The sequence below is a fragment of the Patella vulgata genome, chromosome 3, assembly GCF_932274485.2.
Source record: "Patella vulgata chromosome 3, xgPatVulg1.2, whole genome shotgun sequence".
Lineage (NCBI taxonomy): Eukaryota > Metazoa > Mollusca > Gastropoda > Patellidae > Patella > Patella vulgata.
This window is the reverse complement of record NC_065881.2, coordinates 28,729,533-28,737,357: the sequence shown is the minus strand read 5'-3', so window position 1 is coordinate 28,737,357 and position 7,825 is coordinate 28,729,533. Positions and strand designations below refer to the sequence as shown.

At 35.6% G+C, this 7,825-nt stretch overlaps 1 long non-coding RNA gene across 1 annotated transcript; it reads right to left on the bottom strand.

Moving 5' to 3' along the window:
• Positions 1-626: 626 nt before the first annotated feature.
• On the bottom strand, positions 627-2,678 carry LOC130012156 (uncharacterized). Its single transcript, XR_008787500.1, has 3 exons — positions 2,106-2,678; positions 1,472-1,622; positions 627-1,152 (listed from the first exon to the last, which is right to left on the bottom strand). It is a non-coding gene; the product is annotated as an uncharacterized LOC130012156 (long non-coding RNA).
• Positions 2,679-7,825: the final 5,147 nt, after the last annotated feature.

Below are 7,825 nucleotides of genomic sequence, written 5' to 3'. Positions count from 1 at the left end.
GCTCAAAACACAAATGTCATGGGTGAATAAAGAATTGTGGAAATCCATTAACGGTAAAAAAGAATTATCTCCCTTTCTGTCAAATGCCTGTAATTGATAGACTATCAGGTCTTGTATGAATCATAAGACCAGGTGTGGGCAAACAAGCCCAATAATTATTTTGTTTGTTGGATCTCAAGGGCCTGTTAGGGTTGGTTGTTGGATGTTTGCTCAGAAATTATCGCTTGTATGGAACATGCTAGAGTCGATTTGTAGCATATTCTAGCCAGGGGATATGTTTGACAGTAGTTGAGTGATATGCTTTTGAAATAATGGAGATCAGTAGCACTTTATAAGCATTGAACCACATGATTTTTTTCCACTAAGATAAACATTCTAAACCCACATACATGTTCCCTTTCAATTAGCCACTACAGTATTTTTACAACTGTAATGTAGCTGTGAACTACTATTTCGGATATGATTAATGGTCAAATTACAAACATACATGTAGATATAAGTTAAAAAAAATAATTGTGTATCTGGGCTGGAATGAAGGGAAAGGTTAGAAAACAGGATGAACAGTTGTGAAATTATTTATTAAAGTGAAACAATCATTGAAATTCAAAATTAAACAGTTACTCTGCACATCAAATGTCATCAAAGTTAATCTTCATTATCATCATCACTGTCACTAAATGTATTAACATCAAATTCGGTCTCTTTAACAGTTTTTTTTTCATTTTCACATTGACTACACATGCACAGGTCTGTACAAGAAAGGGGGGTTGGGATGGCCTAGAGTGCCGCGCTTCGACCTCTAGCTGGTCGGTCACCTCTGGCTTGTGGCTGTGGCTTTGATCCCAGGTGTGAGCGTATGTGGCATGGAGATAGAGGCGTCTTCTCAACCTCGTGGGTTTCCTCCGGGCACTCCGGTTTCCTCTCACTGCTAAAGACCCATACGCGCAAGCGAATTATTGAAATAAAATTGAAACCGTATGTTAGTCCCAAAATGACCTAGTTTGTGTTGAGTGGACGTTAAACCCCATTTCTCTCTCTCTCTCTCTCTGTACAAGACAACTTTGCTGGCCATTTATGATTCTTTCTCTTATGACATCTTCACAGAATATATTGTATGTGGTTTAATATTCGACGGAGGGCTAGTCATCTTTGCTGAAAAATATAAATAAACATATACATGTACACAATTAAAATAAAATTCTGGAGCTTGGTTTACTCTCATTAATTTCGTACAACAGAGGAAAAAGACACTTACACAGGGGTTAGCATCTTATTTTCATGCAGAAACCAGCTAATGAAGACAGGAAGGCATTAGCAGTACAAGGAGAGATAGAGAGGAGAATTGCGGTTTAACGTCCACTGGACAAAAACATAGTAATTTCAGGACTCACCCATGGTTCAGTTTTATTTGAATAATACCAGTGGCAAGAAGGCGGAGAATACAAATAAAAAAAACATCACAAATATTTACCTTTCTGATAACTGTCTAAGAAATTCAGTACATGTATATTGCCTATAACATTTTTGGTGATATCTGACCTCAATGGCCACACAATCTTGCCCTCTGATATGCCTTAAAATATCTTCATCCTCTTTCAATTCAGCAGCTTTCAACAGTTGGCCTACAAACAAATTTGCAAACAAATTATACACCATATAGCGTTGAATGTTGTTTGTGCTCAAGGGTGGGGGAGGGAATGTCACTTTGAGGCCTACATGTACATGTACCTGGCTGGTCAACTCTGGCATGCGGTTTAGTTCAGATCCTTTGTGTGAGCGGAAATGGTCTAGAGACAGATCGTCTTAGCAAGGCACCTACAAGTGGGCCAAGAAAATAAAAAACAAGTTAACTTCTCTATGTTTCATCCCTTGTGCAAGCAAATGTGCAACACTTTAACCAATGACTGTGCCAAATTAACAAATGGGGTAAAGGGCTTTAATGGCTAGCTTCATAACAATTTTACAGTGATTGCAGTAGCACTTCTGATTCCATTTACAACAAAAACAACAACACAATAATTAAAAACTGTAGGATGAATATATTTAATATTTATTAGTAATAATTATAAATTTAGTAAGTAACATAATATTAACATTAGGCCTACCTGAGCCTGTTTGGGTCTGAGTCTGTGTTAATACATCCTTCTTCCTATTTTCTCCAACAGTGACAAATCTGTCACGTTTTTTACATATAATACACACAACAGGCAGCACCGATTTACTCTTTCTTTTTGCTTCAGGAGCGTAATTTGTTTGGAGAGCTAGGTCCCAGATCGTCTACACTCCCGCTATTCCCTGGTTGGATTGTAGCCGGGGATTTTAATTTTTCTTTATCTATACGATTACGGGCAGACCCAATTCGGAATTTGTCTGTAAAAGGCCTGTAGCATGTTGGGTGAAATCCAGTATCTTTTGGCGCGTCGATAAATTCCTTGTTTGATTATATCACCCGAAGTCGCCTGTTCAGCTATCCATTTCGCTCGCCCATCAAGTTTTAGCCATTCATGGGCACATTCACGGAATTTATCCCAGCGAGATTTTGTAAATAATTGTTCTCGTTCCTTTCTAAATCCTTGGTAATGAATAATACAGCGTAAATTTGATTTACGTTACGACAAAGTCTAACACTGTAAGTACCAAATAGTCATACGAGATATGTGCATCTCATCAAATTCAGCTTATACCACACCCACAATAATGTTACGGAGTCAGTGAGTTCAAGTTAGACAATACGCTGACCTTCCACTGACCATGCTTATAATATAAAATCTGTCAATGACAGCTGATTCATTGTTTAGTTTTTTATATGATATATTTAATATCAATAATATATGTATATGCATGCTTTATTTTACTTTACACGACCTCTAAAAATGCCCCAAATCGTAAAAATACGACTTTTTGGATTTCGATCTCCTTTTTTCGGCTACCCCGGACATTTTCAAAAAATGATACAATGATTTCACACAACAGGCCAGCTATTAGCCTCTCGATTGACAAGAGTTTCATCGCCCTCCATTCATTATAACCAATGTCATCGTGCCCTAAAGAATCAACAAATCAGCTTGCTTATCTCTGCTTACCCTAGGCAAAAAATGCTCATCTTTGAACTCAATCATGACATTGACCTAGTGAACGCCTACACCAAGTTTGAACATTCTAGCTTAATTAGAAGGAGAGTTCTTGTGTTCCAAAGTCCCGGCCCTTCAAATTGCTTCTATTTTTCATTTTCAATTCAAAATGGTGACCATCACGTGACCGAAATCAAAATTCTGATCCGATAGATTTTTAGACATTCCTTCTAGGATTCCGAAAATATGACGCCCGAGTCTGTAAGTAAAATAGCAAAAAAGCCTTTTTGATTTTTCACGTTTAAAGATGGTGGCACTTCCGGTTCGATCGACAAACTCCATATTTTGTGTACGAATCAGTAATTACTTGTCTAGTATCGAATTTTTTTTTAGGTCATTCTGACCTATATTTCGACGATTTTTTTGAAAACTTTGATCCTTAATTTCACCAAGGGGAGATAATTTAGAAAATTTCCAAGGACATCATTGAAGTCGCATTGGCAAGATCTACTAACATTCTAAATTTCACGAAAATCGCACAACTATTAAAGAAGTTGTCAAATTGGTAATAACTTCCGGTTCGAAATGACAGCGACGAATTTTCGAAATGCCAAAATCCGAAATTGCAGATTTGAAGTAAATGTTTCAAGATACTCAAAGAAAAAAGAATTAGTAAAATAGGTCAAATAGTCACAAAGTTACAGCATTGTAGGTCAAATGCATTCCTTCGTAAAATTCGGTGATTTCGGTTTCGTAAAACGTTTTGAAAATATATTTAATCAACAGCCACCACCCATTTTTGGGGGGATAGGTAAAAGTTTCAGAACGATCCTATGGTTAGATTCTGAGAAATCCGATTTGTGGACAAAACACAAAAAAAAAATAACAATAATAATCTTAACAGAAACAATAAGCTTTCATATGTAATATGAAAGCTTAATAATATTAATCTTAGTAATAACAATAGTCTTTCACCGAAGGTGAAAGCCTAATAATAATATTAATCTTAGTAATAACAATAGTTCGGTGAAAGCCTAATAATAATATTAATCTTAGTAATAACAATAGTCTTTCACCGAAGGTGAAAGCCTAATTAATCTTAGTAATAACAATAGTCTTTCACCGAAAGGTGAAAGCCTAATAATAATTTTAGTAAAAACAATAATTTTAGTAATCTCAATAGGTTTTCAGACAAAAGTCAAAGTCTGAAAGCCTAATAATAATTTTAGTAATCTCAATAGGCTTTCAGGCGAAAGTCTGAAAGCCTAATAATAATAATAATAACTAGAATTGCGCGCAATGCTGAAGGCTTTCACGGTCGCAAAGGCGTCACACGATCGCCAGATATATGACAAAAGACTATCCCCACCACTCCCCACCCCCCCAAAAAAAACCCCACACTCTAGCATAACTCAGATATTGACCCCTAAACATGCTCCAACTCGTAAAAATACGCTGTTTTCAATTTTCGATCTCTTTTTTCGGCTACCCATGACAATTAGAAAAAGTGTACAAGGGTTTCACACAATACACTACCCAGTAGAATCTCGATTGAGCAAGTTTGAAAGAAATCATTGGCGGCTTTTCCGAGAAAAGTAATTATATAACTGTTAAATTAAACAACGGATAACTCCTACCTCTTAAAATGATTTAATAATTAGTAAATAATTATTATTATCTAATGATTGTTGTTTTGTGACATATATAGTGTAACCAATATATACATTGTACTTTTATAATCAATATGATACTGTGCATTAGTCGTGTTTCTGTTCTTATGAATTTAATTTCTTCATGCAAAATTTGTAAATCGCCAGTAGGAATAAATGTCTCTTATATAGATACATTATGCTGGCTGGAAATTACACGGTAGGCTAGCCTTGGGGACTGTTTGTAAATCGCCAGTAGGAATAAATGTTTCTTATATAGATACATTATGCTGGCTGGAATTTGCACGGTAGGCTACAGCCTTTGGGACTGCGCTGTATCATACGGTCTGTCATTGAGTCAACTGTCTGGGTTTCGATTCCCCAGTTGAACGTGACAAGGAGTATGTCGCATGTCTAAACTCGTGTGTTTTCTCAGGGTCCTCCGGTTTCCTTCAACTGCTAAAGACCCCTACGCGGAAACGAATTGTTGAAATAAAAAAAAAATAAATCAATGAAATATCGCCAATTTTCTGGTTTCCTGCACGTAAAAGATTTGACGTCACTAATACAGATAGAGTTTTTTCCCAAACAACGTCATGCCTTTTATCATAGGTGCAATATTCGATACTACTGCAACCGCTTAACAAATTGGACTTTCTTATAAACAGTGCGAACCGTCGATTTCTGTCCAGATGATTACCGGTATAAGATAAATTTGACAAAGAAGCAACAATATTAATTCAAAGACTAATTATTACACACAGCTATCAACTATTTCTATTACAGGGTCACTATACCCATATTTTGGATAGAAGAAAACATTCATAGTTGAAATAATTTTAGTTCAAATATCATCACTGATAGAAGCACTCTTGAATTGGCTCTATACGTTGACAAAACGTACAGATTGTATCCCCTCTTTATGTTTCGCTTAACAATGAAAGGTGCCGTGTTCAATTTTCGATCCCTTTGTTCTGCTACTCCTGAAATTTGGAACTGTTGTACAATGGTTTTATATATAACACTACTGATAGGCCTCTCTGTAGAAGAAGTTCCAAAAAAGAATTATTTTGACTTTTCGAGAAATAGGCCTCTAAAAATGCTCCAAATCATAAAAATACGACGTTTTCGATTTTTGATCTCTGTTTTCGGCTACCCATGACAATTAGAGAAATTGTACAATGTGTTCAGAAGATACACTACTCATTAGACTCTCGACTGAGAAAGTTTTAAAAAAATTGTAGGTGGCGTTTCCGAGAAACATGCGTCTAAATTTGCTCGAAATCGCAAAATACCTTACTTTTCAAAGTAACATAACTTTTTTAGTTTTTGATAGAAACTTGTCGCTGAAGAAACATCTGATAGACAATTCAATTGGCTATTAAACGATATAAAACTTTAACTAAACGACAAGAACCCTGTTGATACATCGCATTTTCCGCGCAGACACCCATTTTTCACAATTTTGTCAAAGTTTGGATACCTTTCTTGACTACTTCCGGTAATTAGGGGATTTTCATTTATAGTTCATGGACTGGTCTGGTCCTTCGACTTCATATTCCTGAAGTTTCAGAAAAATCGTTGGAGCCGTTTTAAAAAAATAAGAACTCTACGATTTGACCAAAATGCGAAAAAAAGTGAAAAATCAAAGTCAATATTTCAGAAAAAAATTTATATTGTTGGAATCGGATTGATGTCAGCTATCCAAAAATATAACTGAAATTTCAAAATTCCCAAAAATAAAAAAAATAGAAAATTTTGAAAATTTTCCATTTTTCACCAAAAAAATGAGAGCGACAAAGTTTCTAAATTCCACAGTTTTGAACTGCTATCGGTTAAGAAATGTCTCCAGCTATTCAAAAATGTAAATATCTGAAGAATCCATTGAGAATTAAGAGAATAATGGCCGATTTTCAATTTTCGTGCACGTTAAAGATTTGACGCATTTCCGCTATGCGCACAAATTTCGAAATAGCTTTAAGCAGTAGCTGCACACCACTTTTCCACAGAAAATCAAATTTCAAACCTCTATCTCTTATAGTTGCTGAGATCTAGCTTCCCCCAATAAAAAAAAAAATAATAATAATAATAATATTAATCCTAACTAGACTTGCTTGCAAGACTGGAGGCTTTCACCGTGCCAAGGCGTCACACGATCGCCAGATGCATGACAAAAGACTTTCCTCACCACTCCCCCACACCCCACCCCCCCAAAAAAACAACCCAATACACTAACATAACTCAGATATTGACACATTCTTTGTATTCGCATTGCGATAGAGAAGGCAATTGAATAATAGAGTTGAACAATTCACATCATGATAATGCTAGATCGGTAGAATCGAACAGACGCCGCCAATACAAATATGTAAGCGAAAACTCAAAATTCCAAGAAATAACAATTTTAGTAAATTTTCAAATTTTGAAGAAAAAATGAGAACGACATGGTATTTCAATTCGGCCATTATCGCATCCGCAATATCCCAAGCTGTACAAACATATAACTTTTTCGAAAATCGGTTGGGAATTCACATAATTAGGGCCGGTTTTCAATTTTCGTGCACGTTAAAGATTTACACAATATGATCTGTCCACAACTTTCACAATAGTTATAAGTAATAATTGTTAAAAACAAGGGAAAAATCAATATTCAGAACACTATCTGTTAGTTTCAGAGATCTACACGAATTGTAAATGTAATAAAAAAAACAACAAAAAACAGTTTTCCGAATGGGACAAAAACAGTCTTTTAGTCTCAGATAACAAATAAAACCTGAAATCATAATTATCAACCTCAACTTTCCTTTATACTAAGGGGCGACTTTCTTATCAATAGCTGCAGCAGGGAGCTTTATTCTAAATGGTATAAAGAGATGACGTCATGTACACAAAAAAACTGGGATATTAATTTCAGGGGCAACTGTTTTTTACTGATATGAAATATTTTCACTCTAGAAGCACCAGTGCCAGATATTGGTTAACAGTAGAACACCCTTAGTTCAAATATTGCCACTTAGAAAAATAGCTCTCCATATTATACGTATGCAGAACGTTCCGATTATGACCCTAACGGACTTTCGTCGATATACAGTGCCATTTGTTTGG